The sequence below is a fragment of the Hypanus sabinus genome, chromosome 12 (assembly GCF_030144855.1).
Source record: "Hypanus sabinus isolate sHypSab1 chromosome 12, sHypSab1.hap1, whole genome shotgun sequence".
Classification (NCBI taxonomy): domain Eukaryota; kingdom Metazoa; phylum Chordata; class Chondrichthyes; order Myliobatiformes; family Dasyatidae; genus Hypanus; species Hypanus sabinus.
This window is the reverse complement of record NC_082717.1, coordinates 106,172,965-106,191,300: the sequence shown is the minus strand read 5'-3', so window position 1 is coordinate 106,191,300 and position 18,336 is coordinate 106,172,965. Positions and strand designations below refer to the sequence as shown.

The 18,336-nt window shown below is 42.9% G+C and overlaps 2 protein-coding genes and 1 long non-coding RNA gene across 9 annotated transcripts in view; 2 read left to right on the top strand and 1 right to left on the bottom strand.

Moving 5' to 3' along the window:
* Window positions 1-6,087, bottom strand: part of LOC132403234 (zinc finger protein 585A-like) — a 44,505-nt gene extending 38,418 nt beyond the window's left edge. For all 7 annotated transcript variants that reach the window (XR_009515221.1, XR_009515216.1, XR_009515218.1 and 4 more), the window contains exon 1: window positions 6,020-6,087. The gene's annotated coding sequence lies outside the window, so the exon portion shown is untranslated. The remainder of the gene's footprint in view (window positions 1-6,019) is intronic.
* The window catches only part of LOC132402415 (zinc finger protein 585A-like), a 66,976-nt gene that overhangs the window by 41,908 nt on the left and 6,732 nt on the right, over window positions 1-18,336 (top strand). The window lies entirely within an intron of this gene.
* Window positions 6,154-10,685, top strand: LOC132403269 (uncharacterized). The gene is made up of 2 exons (XR_009515226.1): window positions 6,154-6,208; window positions 7,490-10,685. It is a non-coding gene; the product is annotated as an uncharacterized LOC132403269 (long non-coding RNA).

The following is an 18,336-nucleotide window of genomic DNA, read 5'->3' as shown; positions in this document are numbered from 1 at the left end:
AGATGGACGTAGACGAATTTACACAAAACCCAATTTTGAAGGCACTAGTGGATGCCACAAAGACGGACTGGGTAAATTTTGTGAAAGGATTAAATCTCACAGAGGTGAAGTCGTCAATGAAAAAGTGGGAGATGCGGAGGGCCATAACTCAGTATTATATTGAGAAGGATGTGTTTTCGGCTGAGGTATTGGAAAATATCCCTGAAAAAGGTACCAGCTATTGGGACGGGTCAGGTAGAGTTGGAAAAATTGAGGCTGGATGCAGAACAGAAGAAAAGGGAGTATGAGCTCCAGCTAAAGGAGTTAGAGGCGAAAAGGGAGTATGAGCTCCAGCTAAAGGAGTTAGAGGCGAAAAGGGAGTATGAGCTCCAGCTAAAGGAGTTAGAGGTGAAAAGGGAGAAGGAAAGAGCTGAAAAGCAGAGGGAACATGAATTTAGGCTAAAACAGCTGGAAGCAGAGAAAAAGGAGAAACAGAGGCAGCATGAGCTGGAAATGGAGAAGTTAAAGCAAGAGAAAAGAGTCCCAGGGGCAGACCGAGAGGAGAGGTTTAATGTTAGTAGGGAGTTTAGGTTAGTACCTCCGTTCGAGGAGACAGATGTTGATAGTTATTTCTTGCATTTTGAAAAGGTGGCAGTGAATCAGAAGTGGCCCAGAGATCAGTGGGTGGCGTTGTTACAAAGTGTGTTAAAAGGGAAGGCACAATGGGCATAATCCGCATTGTCTGTGGAGAAGTCTGAGGATTATGAGGAGATAAAACAGGCCATCCTTTGGACCTATGAGTTAATCCCTGAAGCATATAGACAAAAGTTCAGAGATTTAAAGGAAGTGTGGAATCAGACATATGCAGAGTTTGCCTATGAGAAGAGTGTGCTCTTGGATTGTTGGTGTGCAGCAGAAAGGGTGGAGGAGGATTTCCATCGTTTCGGAGAGTTAATTCTGATTGAGGAATTTAAAGGTTGTGTTCCGGATGATATCCGGACGCATTTGAACGAAAAGCCGAATAAGTCGCTATCAGAATTTGCCAGGTTCACAGATGAATATGCCCTAACCCACAAGACAAAGTTTTCCTTGAATAAGAGTTAACAGAAAGACCGTAGGAACAGTAGAGAAAGCCCGCCGGCTGAGGTAGAAATTAAGCCGGGAGCTAGTAGTAAAATTAAGGAGGAAGAAAGGCAAGCTAGCAGGAGGGTTCCTGGCTTGACCTGTTTTAATTGTGGAAAGGTGGGTCATATTGCATCTAAGTGCTTTCCTCCGAGGAAGGAGACAGGAAAAGGGAACGCAGCAGTCCCTACAGGGTGTATTGTGTCGATCAGCAAATCGATGAGAAAGGCCCAGGTAGATAAAATACGAGAGGGGTGTAAGAAATTTATTTCAGAAGGGACCGTGTCTGTGAAAAAGGGAGAAACACCAGTTCCAGTGAGGATCTGGAGAGATACTGGAGCTGAGCAGTCATTGATTCTCAGTAAGGTACTAGATTTTGGTCCTGAGACTGGAGAGGTAGTTTTGAGAGGCATAGGAAAAGGGACAGAAGCTGTACCTTTGCACGGGATCATTATAAATTGTGATCTGGTATCTGGACCAGTTGAAATAGGGGTATGGTCAGAATTACCGAGAGACGGCGTGGACGTCCTTCTAGGTAATGATTTAGCAGGGGGTGAGGTGTGTTCAGCCGTGAAGCTGACGAGCAAGCCTGTGAGTGCTGAGGACCCGCCCCTAGGTTCCAAGATCTATCCCGCATGCGTGATCACTCGCTGCATGTCGAGAAAAGCAGCTGAGAAAGAGACCAGTTTAAATCAGTACAGTATCGATTTGGCTGAGACGTTTTTACTGACCCTGTACCAAGAGGGGTTAGGGGATGGTAAGATGGAGAATAGGGAAGTGAAAGAGAGTAAAGGAGAGGAGGTAGACCTATCCTTAGCCAAGAGGGAATTTATAGAGGCACGGAGTAAAGATGAGAAACAGATGAGGCAGTTAGAAGGTCCAGGGCTGGATATGGATGATCTGTCTGGCTTGACAGAGCTGTTTGAAGAAGTTGAAAAATTGAAATGTGTTCCCGATAATGATATAAGGGCAGTCCTAGATGAAAAGGATGCCGTTACCTTGAAGGAGTCTCCTGGGTTAGCAGATGAAATTGCTTTAACCCGCAGGGTTGAGTTTACTCCGGATGGGAGTTGCCCAGAGAGTAACTGGGAGGATCAGGGGAATTTAGAATTTGAAAAGGGGACGGGTATTGAAAGCCTGGAAGAGGCAGATGTCCCGTTTGAGTGTGTTCAAGATGTGGATGCACATGGTACTGAACCTAGTAATGAAACTCAGGAAAAGTCTGAGGTATCTGATTTAGTTGAAAAGGAATGCAGTCCTTTTGGGTCAGATGGACTTGGTTCAGTGAAGAAAGGGTTAACCTCGGTACCAGTGGGAAGTGAGGATTCTCAGTTGTTTGGGTTAGAAGGTGTGTTAAAAGTTAGTGAGGAGATGGGAGCTGGTGATGTGAATATTATTATTGAAGTAGAAGGGAAAAGTGTTGTTCTTAAATTGAATAAAGAAAATTTAAAGTCTGGATTGGTTTCAGAAGCAGTAACCAGGTTGAAGGAACAATGGCTTGTTAACAAGGTGCCTGTGAATCAATTACAGTTTGTTTTGGAATTTAAAGGTAAACAACTTGCAGATATTAAACTGAAAACTAATAGAATGAAGGGTCCTGAAGATAAAACTAATGACTTGCTTAAAAATAAAGAATTGTGTGGAAGTTCAGAAGATGGGCTAAGTTTGGAAAACATTGTTGATAAAGGAGTATGTGAAAGCCTATTTCACACTGGCGAGCAAACTAACCATGTGAGAGTTAAATGGAAAAGAGGCAAAGGTTGACAAAATGCCACTTTAAATAACAGAATCTGGTTTTGAGGGATTTCGACAAAGCATGTAAAGAATAAAGACAACACCATGGAAGATTGACTGGTAAGTTTAAAAGTAAAATAAAGATTAGTATTTGCATAAACTTTTGTAATGTACTACAGAATAATCACACATGTATTGGTTCACATTTTGTAATATATACTTAAGCTAAAATCACAACTCTTTAGTTTTGTTTTGGTGAAGAAAAGGAATAAAAATGGGTGGTTATTAAATTGGAGTCTGATGCTACAGGAATTTATTAAGGTACAAGATATTAAAGGAAGTGACAATGTAATCGCTAACTGTTTAGATGCTAAGTTGAATGTATATCTGTATTACTCTGTAGTTAAAAACTCTTTTGTATTGTGTTAGATTCTGTAATTCTGTAAGACTCTGTATTAGTTAATTTTCCCCTTTGGTGAAAATTCTTAGAAGGATCGGGGTGTTACAAATGATGAACAAGTCTGATGGGCAGAAGGGTACAGAATCGCCAATGCCCACCCCCCCCCCTTCTGGAGAATCCCAAATCGCTACTATTTCGATGCTGTTATCAAGGAAGTAAGGGAGACAAAAGGGACTCTGCCAAGGCAGTTGTTATTGATAACAGCTCATGAAAGTTAATGAGAGAGAGGCACAGCTTATGTGGAATGTCTTCTCCTAACAAAAAAGGGAACGGAACCATTGATTACTGCTATTGTCTTTTGGAGAAGGATTGTGTACTTGGTATTGTTCTATTCATTGAAACCCCTCAGGGGGCAACCAGAGTGGGCTGGTTTGATGGGTTACATCACCCTGACCTGATTGACACCTGAGACCCCATGAGTGGGGATAAAAGAGAGGTCTGGGGTAACACCCCTCAGACGCACCAGGAGAAACGCTAGTGAGCATCAGAACCCCGACGAGACAGGGTGGGAGACCGGAGACTGAACGAAGGGTCGGTAAATTTTAACTCACAGTGTTTTGTAGCGAGACCGGTGGGGGCTTGTGTGTGTGTCCACCCTTGCCTGAGTGGCGAGACCACCACGGAAGCACGGTCTAGCTAAAGGATGGAGGGGTCATATGTGAATGGCCACATCAACAACGCCTCGACGGATCAAAATCGTAAAGGAAGGTTGGCAAGATAATAGCTATTACTGTTCGTACGTTCTCTCTCTCTCCAACAATTGAAACACCGTGACCAACAAATGCCGTAGCCTGCATGAACTGAACTGAACTTTGTTTCCATCTGACAATTCACTATCCCCTAGACAACGATAGAGCTTGTTTCATTAGTGATTATTATTATACCCACACTTTTAAGTTTAGTATTGCTAACGTATCTTCTCTGTATATTCACAATGATATTATTTTGTATATTTTTGCTAATAAATATTGTTGAAAATAGTAACACCAGACTCCAACGGATACTTCTATCTTTGCTGATAAGACACCCAGTTACGGGGTTCGTAACACTAGTGATGTACAATCTACAGGTCACTTATTAAGGGAAAATCATGCTTGACTAATCTTCTGGAGTTTTTTGGGGATGTAACTATGAAAATGGACAAGGGAGAGCCAGTGGATGTAGTGTACCTGGACTTCCAGAAAGCTTTTGATAAAGTCCCACATAGGAGATTAGTGGGCAAAATTAGGGCACATGGTATTGGGGGCAGAGTACTGACATGGACTGAAAATTGGCTGGCTGACAGGAAACAAAGAGTAGCGATTAACAGGTCCCTTTCGGAATGGCAGGCTGTGACCAGTGGGGTACCGCAAGGTTCGGTGCTGGGACCGCAGATGTTTACAATATACATTAATGATTTAGATGAAGGGATTAAAAGTAACATTAGCAAATTTGCTGATGACACAAAGCTGGGCGGCAGTGTGAAATGTCAGGAGGATGTTATGAGAATGCAGAGTGACTTGGACAGGTTGGGTGAGTGGGCAAATGTATGGCAGATGCAGTTTAATGTGGATAAATGTGAGGTTATCCACTTTGGTGGCAAGAACAGGAAGGCAGATTACTATCTAAATGCAGTCAAGTTAGGAAAAGGGGAAGTACAACGAGATCTGGGTGTTCTTGTACATCAGTCAATGAAAGCAAGCATGCAGATACAGCAGGCAGTGAAGAAAGCTAATGGCATGCTGGCTTTTATTACAAGAGGAATTGAGTATAGGAGTAAAGAGGTCCTTCTGCAGCTGTACAGGGCCCTGGTGAGACCCCACCTGGTGTATTGTGTGCAGTTTTGGTCTACAAATTTGAGGAAGGACATTCTTGCTATTGAGGGAGTGCAGCGTAGGTTCACAAGGTTAATTCCCGGAATGGCGGGACTGTCATATGTTGGAAGATTGGAGCAACTGGGTTTGCATACACTGGAATTTATAAGGATGAGAGGGCATCTGATTGAAACATATAAGATTATTATGGGATTGGACATGCTGGAGGCAGGAAACATGTTCCCGCTGATGGGTGAGTCCAGAACTAGAGGCCACAGCTTAAGAATAAGGGGTAGGCCATTTAGAACAGAGATGCGGAAAAACTTTTTCACCCAGAGAGTGGTGGATATGTGGAATGCTCTGCCCCAGAAGGCAGTGGAGGCCAAGTCTCTGGATGCATTCAAGAGTGAGTTAGATAGAGCTCTTATAGATAGCGGGGTCAAGGGATATGGGGAGAGGGCAGGAACGGGGTACTGATTGTGTATGATCAGCCATGATCACAGTGAATGGCAGTGCTGGCTAGAAGGGCCGAATGGCCTACTCCTGCCCCTACTGTCTATTGTCTATACCCAGGCCAAAGGTATTTGATATAGTTATGTACCCAGAGAGAACCGGCAGAAAGGTCCAGAACAAGTAGAGATAGAATAAATATATGTTCCCCCACCCCGAAAGCCAAAGCTTATGTAAGCATTTGGATCTTTATTTTCGCGAGTTCCTAACGCCTGGATTTAGACGCCTGGAGCTCGGCAGTGTCTGAGAGACCCGCTCCCATTCCCTCAGCCGAAACTCCCCGGGCCCGGGTACGGATCGTGGTCTGAGAGAGACGGGAAAGGCCGGGACCACGGTGTATTCGGATCTCACAGCAATTGTCCCCCAGTCGGGGTGCGGACGCCGGTGATGGTGAAACTCCCGCCCGGAGCCCCGGTCCTACCTGCCGCCGATTCCCCGGAGCCTGTGTCCGCTGAGCGCATGCGCGATATCCGGGGATTGTCCGGTACCGTTACGCATGCGCGATAGCCGGGGGATTGTCCGGTACCGTTACGCATGCGCGTTTGATCGCCTGGGCTCTGACGGCGAATGCCAAATCGGGGAGTTTTCAGGGTAAAAGTCACAAATTCAGGTGAGCAGTTAAAAATATTTACAAGAACCGCTTCCACGCCGCAAGCCTCTAAAATAGTCAATGTTATTATGTAGAAAAATCAGCAACTACTTTAACACAGCAAACTCCCACTAACAATATATTCAATATCAACTGGTGTTCCGTTTGTCAAATGTCAATGTCCAATACTTTACAAATGCAGATGTGTAGTAGAACAGATTCTGCACTTGCCGGAAATACAGAGTTACACACACAAAGTCCTGGAGGAACTCAGCAGCTCAGCCAGCATCGAAGCGGAAGAATAAACTGTCTAGGCATGGGGAAGTGTCTTGGCCCAAGAATGTCTACTGTTCATTCCTGTGCATAGATGCTGCCTGACTCACTGTTCCTCCAGAATTTTGCACAAATAAAAAAAAGTTTTTCAGTCAGTTTCCACATGTTGCTGATCTTTCATTCGTAGCCATATCCTCCTGGTCTGATTCCCCCTCTCTCCCCTCCCCCCGTAAACTCTAGACTCCACAGCTTTCTGGATCCTCAACGTCGTGACTGTGTGCTGGCCCCCCCCCCCCCCCTTTGGTTTCTGACCCTGCTCCATCGAAGATTCACCCACTAGTCTGCTCTCATACTTTAAAAGAGAGTGGTGTTTTGTTTTGCAACAACGGAGCCATGTGAAGCACAGCGCTTTGAAATCAGTGAAAATGACCTTGACTTTGAAAAGACAGAGGGGAGAAGGAGTTTAACCACACACACATTGTGCTGGCCCATAAGCCTGAGGAACAAGGAACGTCTGGTGCAAAACCACAGTGAGCTCAACATGTTATTCAGTCTGGAGAAAACCATGCAGGAAATACACTGGAATCCTCTTCCCTCACAGAGTGCTGCCCAGTTGCACCCTGTCATCACAGGGAGAGTGAGAGGTGAACAGCAGGGATGGATTTGAAAGGACTGATGTGGAACAGGAACACAGGAAGGGACCAGTTGGACTGAGTGGCCACTCTACTGTACATTAGGCCTGTGCCAGGGACAGTAAACACCTGAGACACTGTTTCAAATAGAACTGATTTATTAGTCACAGATCCACAATATTAAACCAGTCGCATTAGAGATGAACATCAGCTGAAGGAAATTCTCCGATTCCGCGTGCAGATCTGGGTGTGATGAGAAGCCACAATACCTGCAGAATCTGACATTAACAATTAGTCGTGAACTTGCAACTGGATTCAATCACCATGATGGTTAAAAATTTAACATACAGTTTATCTGAACTTTCTCCCTGATGTGAAGTTACTGGTGTTTCAGCAGATGTGATGGTTGAGTAAATCACTTTGCTCACTCAGGACAGAAGTGTGACCTGTACTTAATGTAAACTCCCTGGAGCATCACAAGGTGGGTTGGTGTAATAAATCTTTTCCCACACGTGGAACAGGTGAATGTTATCTCCCCAGTGTGAACTTTCTGGTATGATTGTGTGAATCCCTTCCAAACTGAGAGCCAGTGATTGACATCTCACTGCTATCAACTCTCTGGGAATTTACCAGCTCAGATCACAGACATGTACACGTATTTGGGTTCTCCTTGTTACAATTGGTGAGTTGTCTTCCAAACATCTCCTCCCCCACATTCAGGGATCGGTGGCTTTCAAATGCTGGTGAACAGACAGACACAACAGAACGGACGATCTGTTGTGTTTGAGATTCCCATGCACAAATCCTTTGTCTTTTCTACCTTGTAAAAAGTTTACAGTGGACGTCTGTGGGTGAAGGACAACATTTCAGATAATGTTAGTCCCTATGGTGATGTCTCATGTCAAACCGTTGCAGTGAGGCTCATCACAGTTTGGAGGAACACTTTATCTTCTCACTGGACACAGTTCAGGCATCTGGACGCAACTCAGAGTCAGCAATGCCATTGACCCTCAAGAGTAGATGATGATTCTTTCTCTTTGGAGATTGACTCTGTGTGGTACTTTTGTGGTGTGGTTGCCACTGGTCGCTTGTTACTCAGTACGTTGATATGTACCTGGAGAGAATAGAAAACAAACATGGTCTCAGTGGCAGACAGTCAGAACCACAGGATGTTGAACAAAGTGATTTCCTAAATGAGCAAAAGTGACACAATGATTTGTCGACTGTCCACTCCTCCCAGAGACGCTTCCTGACCCGCTGAGTTCCCCCAGTGTTCGTGAGTGGCTGGAATAAGTGGGTCGATTTCAGACTGGAAGGAGGTAATGCTTGGAGTACCCTAGGGATCGGCTCTTGGCCTCAGTTGTTCACTGTTTAATGACCATGAGGAGGGAAGGAGATGTGAGATGTCCAAGTCTGCTAATGACACAGAGACAGTGGAAGGAAATCTGATGCTGACATTGTGATTCTACATCAAGTGATTCAGAAGGCAGACTTACTGCACAGGGAATGGAGTTTATGAACGGGGCAGTGTAGTTACCATTGTAGACGGTGTTGGTGAGGACACATCTGGAATTCTGTGCATGGTTTTGTTCCCTGACCTGAAAGAAACAATGAGAGTGACATTGGAGTCAGTCCAGAGGAGATTCAGCAGGGAAATTCCTGGGATGATTTACCAGCAGAGGGAAGACAATTTTGGCCAGGATTTATAGTCACATACAGTCAGAAGGGGGCCTGATAGAATATCTGTTGGTATATCTTGATAGGCTATTTCTCTTCACCACTGAGAGAGCCATTGACCCGGGTCAAATTTCTGGGACTGTATGTGTGAGTGAACAATCTCTGGGATTCTCTGCCCCTGAGGATGGGGAGGCCAGCTCACTGGGAATATTTGAAGTGGAGATAGATAAATATTTAAGGGAGTGAAGACCTGAGGAGAAGGGTGATGGAACACAAGCTGGAATCAGCATAAATCAGTCATAATTGTGAATAACCATAAGACATAGGAGCAGAAATGGACCATTTGGCCCATCACATCTGCTATGCCATTTCATTACATTTGATTAATTATCCCTCTCAATTCTATTTCCCTGCCTTTCCCCATAACCCTTGATGGCCCGACTAATTAAGAACCTATCAACTTCCACTTTAAATATAGCAAATGACTTGGTCTCCACAGCTGACTGTGGCAATCAATTTCACAGATACACAATACTCTGGCTGCAGAAAGTCCACCACATACCTGTTCTAAATCGACATCCTTCTGAGTCTCTGGTCCTAGATTCCCCCATTATAGGAACCATCCTCTCCATATCCACTGTCGGCCTTTCAATATTGGTGAACCTTTCATTTTTCTAAACAAGTACCGGCCCAAAGCCATGAAATGCTCCGTCTGTATTAACCCCTTTCAGTCCTGGAATCATTTTCATGAACCTCCTCTGGATCCTCAATGCCACTCACCCCTGACTCCGGAACAATCTGTTACACCTACCCCTATGTCTGGTATGCCTCAATCCCCTCCTCCAAGTATCCTGAAACATCATCCTCAATAATGGACACTAACATCTTCCCAACCACTGATATCAGGCTAACTGGCCTGGAATTTCATTTCTTTGCCTTTCTCCCTTCTGAAAGACTGGACTAAAACTTCCCATTTTCCAGTCCTCTAGAACTGTTCCAGAATCTAGTGACTCTTAATCAGTCTTCGGTAATACCTGCACAATCTCTTCAGTGACCTTTTTCTGAACCGTAATGAACGGAGCTCATCACCCGTCAGTGTGAGCGAGAGATCGGGGCTGCCGGGAGTTCACACTGGATAAGATAAGTATGGAGCTACTATTGTGTTTTCTTGCAGATATCGTTTTGTAAATATTGGTATTTTTCTTTTTACTATTTTCATGAATTTTTGATGGACCTAATAAACACCCTTGCACTAAAGTGCTAACCGATTCGAGCCATTTTCTCTTTAGTCACAACCTACGTTTCTAACACATGCCTTTTCTATCTCCGATTGTAACAGGTCATACCTTCCTCAGAAAAGATTCCAATGATCCAGAAATCTGAAACCATATACCTGCACAAAAAAACTTGTGGTATCTATGTGACATCGAGAATAATGAAGAACAGTTAAGGATATGACATTATCAAAGAGTATATATTCTTCAAAGTATTCATAGGATTATGTCATGGTTAGGCAGATTCATAAGCACATTTACGTGATTTGAAATATTCTGTTAATGATCGACTTTAAAACTGTAAAAAAAGATTTGTTATGAAAAGGCATATTAGCATGAATAATATGACTTGTGATATTAATATTAAGTGACCCAGACTTCCGAGATTCCAATGAATCCAATCAAAGAAATCCCAGCCATCACTGCAAAGTTCTAAGTAAATTTATTATCAAAGTACAGATTTGTCACCATGGGGCTGAAGAGGAGAGAAAGGATCTGACATGATTAAATGGTGGAGCAGACTCAATGGGTGAAATGGCCTAATTCTGCTCTGTCTTATGGTCTTATATCCAACCCTGAGATATATTTTCTTGTGGGCATATTCAATAAATAACAACCATAAAGATTCAATGAAAGACAGTACTGTTGGAATCAGTTGTTTTGAATGCTTTTGAAATTAGTTGAATTAATGCAAGATGAACTCTGTAGTTGCCGCACAATTTGTATTTTTAACAAAAGCAAATTTTTCACAATATTTGGTGTTTTATCCCCACCTACTGGCGAGAAAGTAGTATAGCAGTTACATAGTGGTTTATCACCCTTAATTTTTCATTGGGTAAGTGACTCGTGCTCTGACTGTGTGTCTAGAGTGGGCTCTTTTATCTTGACTGGGTCCTTAAGGGATGTGGTGTTATCTGGAGTATAGAAGTGCAAGTTTTTGGCAAAATTGCCACCTTTGCTCCTTCATTTCTCAGCTCTTCGCCTAGTTTCACATGCGCTGAAGCTGTTCTTTTGTTTAAACTTTAACATAAATGATCCTGACGGAATAAGTATTCACTCATTTTTGGACTGCGAAAAGAACCCTTGAATCAGAAAATCTTCGAGATCCCACAACAATCAGTGTGTAAAAGACAACAAACTGCAAATAAATTGATGTGTTTTCAGCTGCTTCTTCACAAAAATAATCAGCCAAATTCTTTACAGTAAGTCTTCAAACTCATCAGGTTCAGTACTGTGGAGACATCTTAAGCACATATATATATATATAACCAGGGTGCCTGAGACCTTTGCAAAAGTTTAGCACCAGGGATAGGTGTAGGACACGTGGCAGAGACGGAGTGCCAAGGGCAGAGCGTGGTGCAGATGCAGACACACTCAGCCCTGATATGCCAGGAAAGGTTATTTGATTCTAAACAATGGATCTCTCTGGTGCTTTCTACTCCCTCCCCTGTCCTTCCCCTTTTCCCAAACTATTATTTCCTTCTACCTGCCCCCTTCCCACTCAGTCTACACTGGAGACCTATTATTAGAATCAGGATTATCATCACTTGCATATGTCATGAGATTTTTTTGTGGCAGCAGTACAGTGCAATAGATACAATTACTACAGTACTGTGCAAACATCTTAGGAACCCTAGCTATATATTCGTATGCCTATAACTTTTGCACAGCAATGTTGTTAAGTACAACACCCCTTGCCAGTAACTACGAAGAAAAGGTCTAATGCCACATGAGTTTGAAGAACTATCTTGCACCTGCTGACCATTTCTGTTGCTACTTTTCCCAAGGCTCCAGCAGTGTCATTGTTTAGCCTTTCTAAGGCTCCAGCAAGATTTTTAATCTCTCTGATACTCCACGCAAAGCCATAAAATGGGAATAAAATTGATGCAGAATGTTCTCCTTCTGAAATGTCTTGTTTACTTCGAGACTCCGGAGATGAAGGCAAGGTGTGTGTATGCCTCATGGCAGGGAAACACATTAGATGATGAGATCCCTCTTTCAATATTTTTATTAATATTATATAAATTGCATGGATGTAAATACAAAGTTGGTAAGGATACAAATAATATGAATTACATTACATTTAAATCACAGTAACTTGATCACAGTATCCCATATTCCAAATCAATCATGTAGAAAAAAAGACTGCATTATGAAATGTAGAATGATTGTATTTTATTTTTAAAAAGTCTACCCCCATTACCAAAATGATAAATCCCAAATAGTTATGTTTAAGGTCCCAGAATAAGACATGAATATGGTCAAATATGATATTCCCTATATCTTGCTGATTGTATTGCCACAGACAATTCAGTTTAATATAAGGCGAGGGAGATCTGATGATCGTATATTTATAAACACAAGAAATTCTGCAGATGCTGGAAATACAAAGCAACACACTGGAGAAACTCAGCACGTCAGAGAACATCTATGGAAATTAATAAACTGTCAATCATAGGTATAAAGTCAACATCGGTATTGCTGGCATGTTTACTAAAGAGGGCGCATCTTTGTTCTGGATTTGCAGCAAAGCCTCGCATTACTGAATATTTTGAAGAGTGCTGTATATTATTTCATCACTGTCATTCTCACTTGAGTCACTAGGGTCCGCTGTGGAGTCCATGTCATGTCAATCCCGTAATTCTCCAAGAGTTTGGATACTGTCCCGTTCTCAGATAGTCCAAAAGAGGCTGCAAATCTCTGGAGTTCAGATGAGGCGCTGAATAAGGAGACAGTTCATTGTGAGCTGTAATCCCTCGGTGGGGCTTCAGAAGTGGGCATTTCCCTTGTCGGACTGGCATTAGATTGTCATTAGCAGGACTGCCCATTTGTAGTTGTGATTACATTACTTTCGTAAGTTTCTAAGCCCCGAACAATGCACATCAATTAAAAACACAGGAGATTCTGCAGATGCTGAAAGTCCTGAGCAACATACACAAACACAAGTTCCTCCAGCATTTTGTGTGTGTGACCTCGACTGAATTACTTGCTCTTACGAATTTTTACTGTCTCTATTATGCAGTTTTTGTAGTTTTTAACAAGTTTCACTTTTGATTAGCAAAGGACTTTACTCTTGCATTCACTCGTACATTCGATCAAACCGACCACGTGCTCTTAACTCCAAATCAGCACCAGCCATTTTCTGTTTTTCAACATGCCTTCTTATTCATAATAAACTTAACATGTTGGCATTTTTCATTCGGACTTTCACGACTTTGGCCATTGTTATGATTCGATTTTAATTATAGGTACTTTATATTACTTCGTGATCTCAAAATTTAAAGTTTGAAACAAATTTTAACAGGTTGCTCTGCAAGCCAAATTTGTTTTTCTCCCATCCTCTGCTAATATATATTTATGTTTTCCCACACATTCACTAGTTTACACAGATTGATTATCCTTTATCTGTGCTGAACTGCTTGTACGAATTTAATTTTTGAGGTTCTAATGACTTGCATATTTAATCAGCACTCTACTGGTTTGCATGTGGCTTTACCAACTTATATTTGGTTTTTACAAATCTGTTTTTAAGAATAGTAAGGCAGTCCACAATCCAGACTAATGAAAAAGCCAGAACTATTTTTTCTCAATTTGGAACATAAAAGGAAGTGCTTGTCTTTTTTTTTGCATGTTAAAAATTCTCTTTTTTTCATGGATTATTCTGAGCTCTAAATCCTGCCAACTTTGCCAATTGATCTTGGTGTTTAAATGCAAGGTTCCTTTGGAAGTCAGGAACGACTCCTATAACTTGTTACTTCATGATAATTTCATTAAAGGTTGATGGAACAGGAACAGAACAGTGACAAGGGTTTAACATTACAGCTACATTTATACCCAAAGAAAAGAAAAATACTATTCAGATCTATAAATGATACTAAACCGATTAGAAAGCACTAGTCAATACTGCAGTAAAATCAACCAATGAGAAAGCACTTACCCACTTAATAAAGTACAAAGTAACTTCCAGAATTCTACTTTGTACAGCCAAGTGAGGCATATTAAACTGTTATCGTACAAAACCTTCTTAAAGTACAAGCAGATAATTATTTGATAAACTGCAAAGAGCAATTATAATTAAAATTAAACAGTTGGATGCAACCCTCTGGGTTCACAGTGATAGTCCATTCTGAAGCTCTGAGATTTCTGGGTAAGAACAGTGCCATTGAATGTGTTTCCCAGCTTTCTCTCCTCTCTGCCAAACGGCACAAATCTAGTCTTTATGACAACTGAGTAGCCAGTTAACATAGCACGTTCCCACAAGCAATGCACTCAATGTCTAAAGTTATTCTTTGTACCAGCGGTCAAAGTCAACCTTTATTTTTATCATCTTCCAAATGTTACTGCTCTGACATTCATTGCCACATCACATGTTCTGTTCCCTGCTTCTCACTCCTACCACTGTCCAGAGCCCCAGACTCTACCCTGAGCTGACCCATCTCTGGTGTCTGACCCTGCTTCATTAAACATCCAAATAATGGTTCCCCAAACTGCTTTTAGGCTTTAGAAGACAGTGGTGTATTCTAACAACACAGCTGTATGAGACACAACCTCTTAGAAGCAGTGCAATGACCCATAACATTGAAATGATCAGGGAATACTGAGGTTAACAGCAAAAGTCATTCTTCCTCAGCCCCAAAGATTTGAGGGATGAAGAATGTGCCAGATGTAACTGCAGTTAGCTCATCTTCTATGTCAGTCTGCAGAAAGTCATGCAGGAAATTCAAGGGAAACCTCTTCACCCAAAGTGATGATTGTTTAGAACCCATCACCAAAGGGAGAGCAAGAGGTGAACAGCAGAGATGGATTTAAAGGGACTATTGTGGAACAGAAACACTGGCAGGGACCATCTGGGCTGTGTTGACCCCCGACTGTACGCTGGCCTTGTAGATTCACTAGGCACTTAAGATAGAGTTTAAAATAGAATTGATTTATTAGTCACAGATCCAGAACATGAAACTCCAGTCCCAGTAAAGGTGAACATCAGCAGAAGAAACTCCTCCCATGCCCAGTGACCAGGGTGCAGAACTGGGTGTGATGAGCAGCAGCAATAATTGCAGAGTTCAACCTCGACAGTCACTTTTGAACTTGCATCTGGATTCAGTGACTGTGATGGTTAGACATCCAGGAAGCAGCTTATTAAACCTTTTCCCAGTGTGAACTCAGTAGTGTTTCACAAGGTTGGATGACCGAGAGAATCCTTTCCCACATCTGGAACAGCCTCTCCCAAGTGTGAACTCGCTGATATGAATTCAAGTGAAATTAATGAGTTCCTAATCCTTGGATTTACGTAGTTGAAACTCAACAGTATTTGACCGTGAGATATAGACAATGCCCTGGTTAAGATTTTTATTGATATGCTGTAGTTATTTCATTTTAGCAGTTCTGTAAAAGCAGTGCGTTCTGCTTTTAGGATGTTTTGATTTTGGCTAAAAGATAAGGGGCTATGATGTTCAACTGAGGAACGTTGAGGAATCAGAATGGTGAATCTGAAGAAAGTTTGAGAAAGCGCGACAGAGGGAGATTCGTGACGGACAATGTGGTTCACGTTTTTTAGTGGGAGCTGTGGGGTGGGTGGGGACAAGCGGGAAGATAGATGAAAATGTCATGGGCAGTATGGTGGAAGTCCCAGGTGTCAGTGGACATGAAGTGTGTGATGTTACCATTATGAGGGAGAAGGTTCTTGGGAATCTGAAAGGCCTATATCTTATGGTCTATGCAAACCCCTCACTGAGCCCATATGCAAATGTGGCCCATTAGCTGGCTCCGCTAACAGTCATGGGACTCAGCGGTGAGAAGGCCACCACTCATAAATAATATGCGTTGAGAGTCGATATGATTTGTGGTTCAGCCAAACAGGAACATTGTGATAATCTGATTAAAGAAACCTCAATTTGAGCTAATGCTGTGTAAATACTGCCCGTTACACAATTGTCGGTCTGCATGTAGGTCATACACTGCATAAAATTTTAAAGTATATTTGCAAATTTCAGCTTTATGGAATAATTAGTAGGAAAAAGAAAATAAAAGGGCCCAATACAGTTAACCCACGAGCACGTAAAGTTGGAGCTCACATGAAGTTTTGCACTTTACTCACACGCTGGACACACGCTCTGCGTGAAAGCACACACCAATCCCTAAACGTTTAGTGAGACCAAGCTCAGACGTATCCATACGGAATGAAGGTGTTTATGCTAGAGCCGTACGTGACACAGGTTCTCAACTTTCCTTGTCTTATAGATCCTTTCACAACTGGTATTTGACACATTTATAATTGACGCTGCTCAGTGCCAATGAGACTCAGGGCTGAATGCTGATGAGTACCTATACAATGGTTAATTGTTGTTGAAACTGAGTTTTCGGAAGCAGATGCTGGAGTAACTGACACTCTGTTTCGGGGCAAGACCTTTCATTACCTGCTCTTTAGGTCTCCCTATCCCACCCCTCACCATTCTCAGAGTCAGCCCCTTCCCTCTGCCTCTGGGTCACCCCTCTCACCTGTCTTTGGGTTGCTCCACACCGCTCTCCCCTGCCCCTTCGCTGGGTCATTCATTTTTCTCTGCATTGTATCTCTGGGATGCCTCCCTCAGCCTCCCCCACCCATTCTCTGGGCTGCCCACCCCCCTCATGTCCTTGATGTCTCACACCCATTTATCCACCCTCTCCACTCAGTTGCTCTCTTCTGCCCTCCCCTGTCTTATTGATCAACCCATTCTCACTCAATCAGGATGTCCCTCTTCCCATCCCACCCCCTCCATCTCTAGGTCACCCACTGCTTTCTAACCCCAACAACTTCTACCATTGTGTCACCCCAAGCCCCTTCTAAATCCCCACTCACCCATTCTCTGGGTCACCCCTTCCTCATTTCCCTCAGCCCTGTCTCTTGGTCACCCACTTACCCGCCCCCCCCCATGTATTATGTCCTCCCATAGGTCACTTCCTTCTCACCTCAAACCAGTTTAAGGGTTTTCCACTCCTCCACTCTCTTATCCAGTCCCTACCCTCGATATTACTCTCTTCAACCCTCTTCCTATTACTACCCCATCCCCTACCTTGTCTCTGAGTCATTCCTTCCCCATCCCCTGAGCCTGTTTCTGATTGTCCCTTCCCCCACCCCCTCATCTCCCTGTCCATGGGTCTTCCATTTCCCCATACCCTCATTCAAGGTCGCCTTTCACAAGATCACAAAACAGAGGAGCAGAAGTAGGCCATTCAGCCCATTGAGTCTGCTCTGCCACTGCACCATGAGCTAAACTATTCTCCCATCTAGTTCCAATTTCCGGCTTTTTCCCATATCCCTTGATACCCTGACTAATCAGATACCTGTCAATCTCCTCCTTAAATACCCACAATGATTTGGCCTTCACAGCTGTATGTGGCAACAAATTCCATAAATCCATGACCCTATGGCTAAAAACATTTCTCCTCATCTCTGTTTTAAATGGGTACCCTCTAATTCTAAGACTGTGGCCTCTTGTCCTGGACTCACCCACCAAGGGAAACAGCCTTTCCACATCTACTCTGTCCAACCCTTTCAAAATTCGAAATGTTTCAACGAGATCCCCTCTCATTCTTCTATACTCTAATGAATACAGTCCAAGAGCCAACAAATGCTCCTCATATGTTAGCCCCTGCATTCCAGGAATCATCCTTGTAAATCTCTGAACTCTCTCCAACATCAGTACATCCCTTCTAGGATAGGGCGCCCAAAACTGCACACAGTATTCCAAATGAGGTCTCACCAGTGCCTCATAGAGCCTCATCACACCTTCTTTCTCTTATACACTGTTCCTCTTGAAATGAATGCCAACATAGCATTCGCTTTCCTTACTGCCAATCCAACCCTGGTGGTTAACCTTTAGGGTATCCTGCACGAGGACCCCCAAGTCTCTTTGCACTTCTGATTTTTGAGTTTTCTCCCCATCTAAATAATAATCTGCCCGATTATTTCTTCTTCCAAAATGTACAACTGTACATTTCTCAACATTGTATCTCATCTGCCATTTCTTTGCCCACTCTGCTAAACTGACCAAGTCTCTCTGCAACCTTTCCGTTTCCTCAACACTTCCTGCTCCTCCACCTATCTTGGTGTCATCCGCAAACTTAGCCACAAATCCATTTAATCCATAATCTATATCATCAATATACAGTGTAAAAAGAAGCGGCCCCAACACCGACCCCTGCGGAACACCACTAGTAACCAGCAACCAACCAGAATAGGATCCTTGTATTCCCACCCTTTGCTTTCTGCCTATCAGCCAATGCCCCACCCATTCCAATATCCTTTCTGTAATTC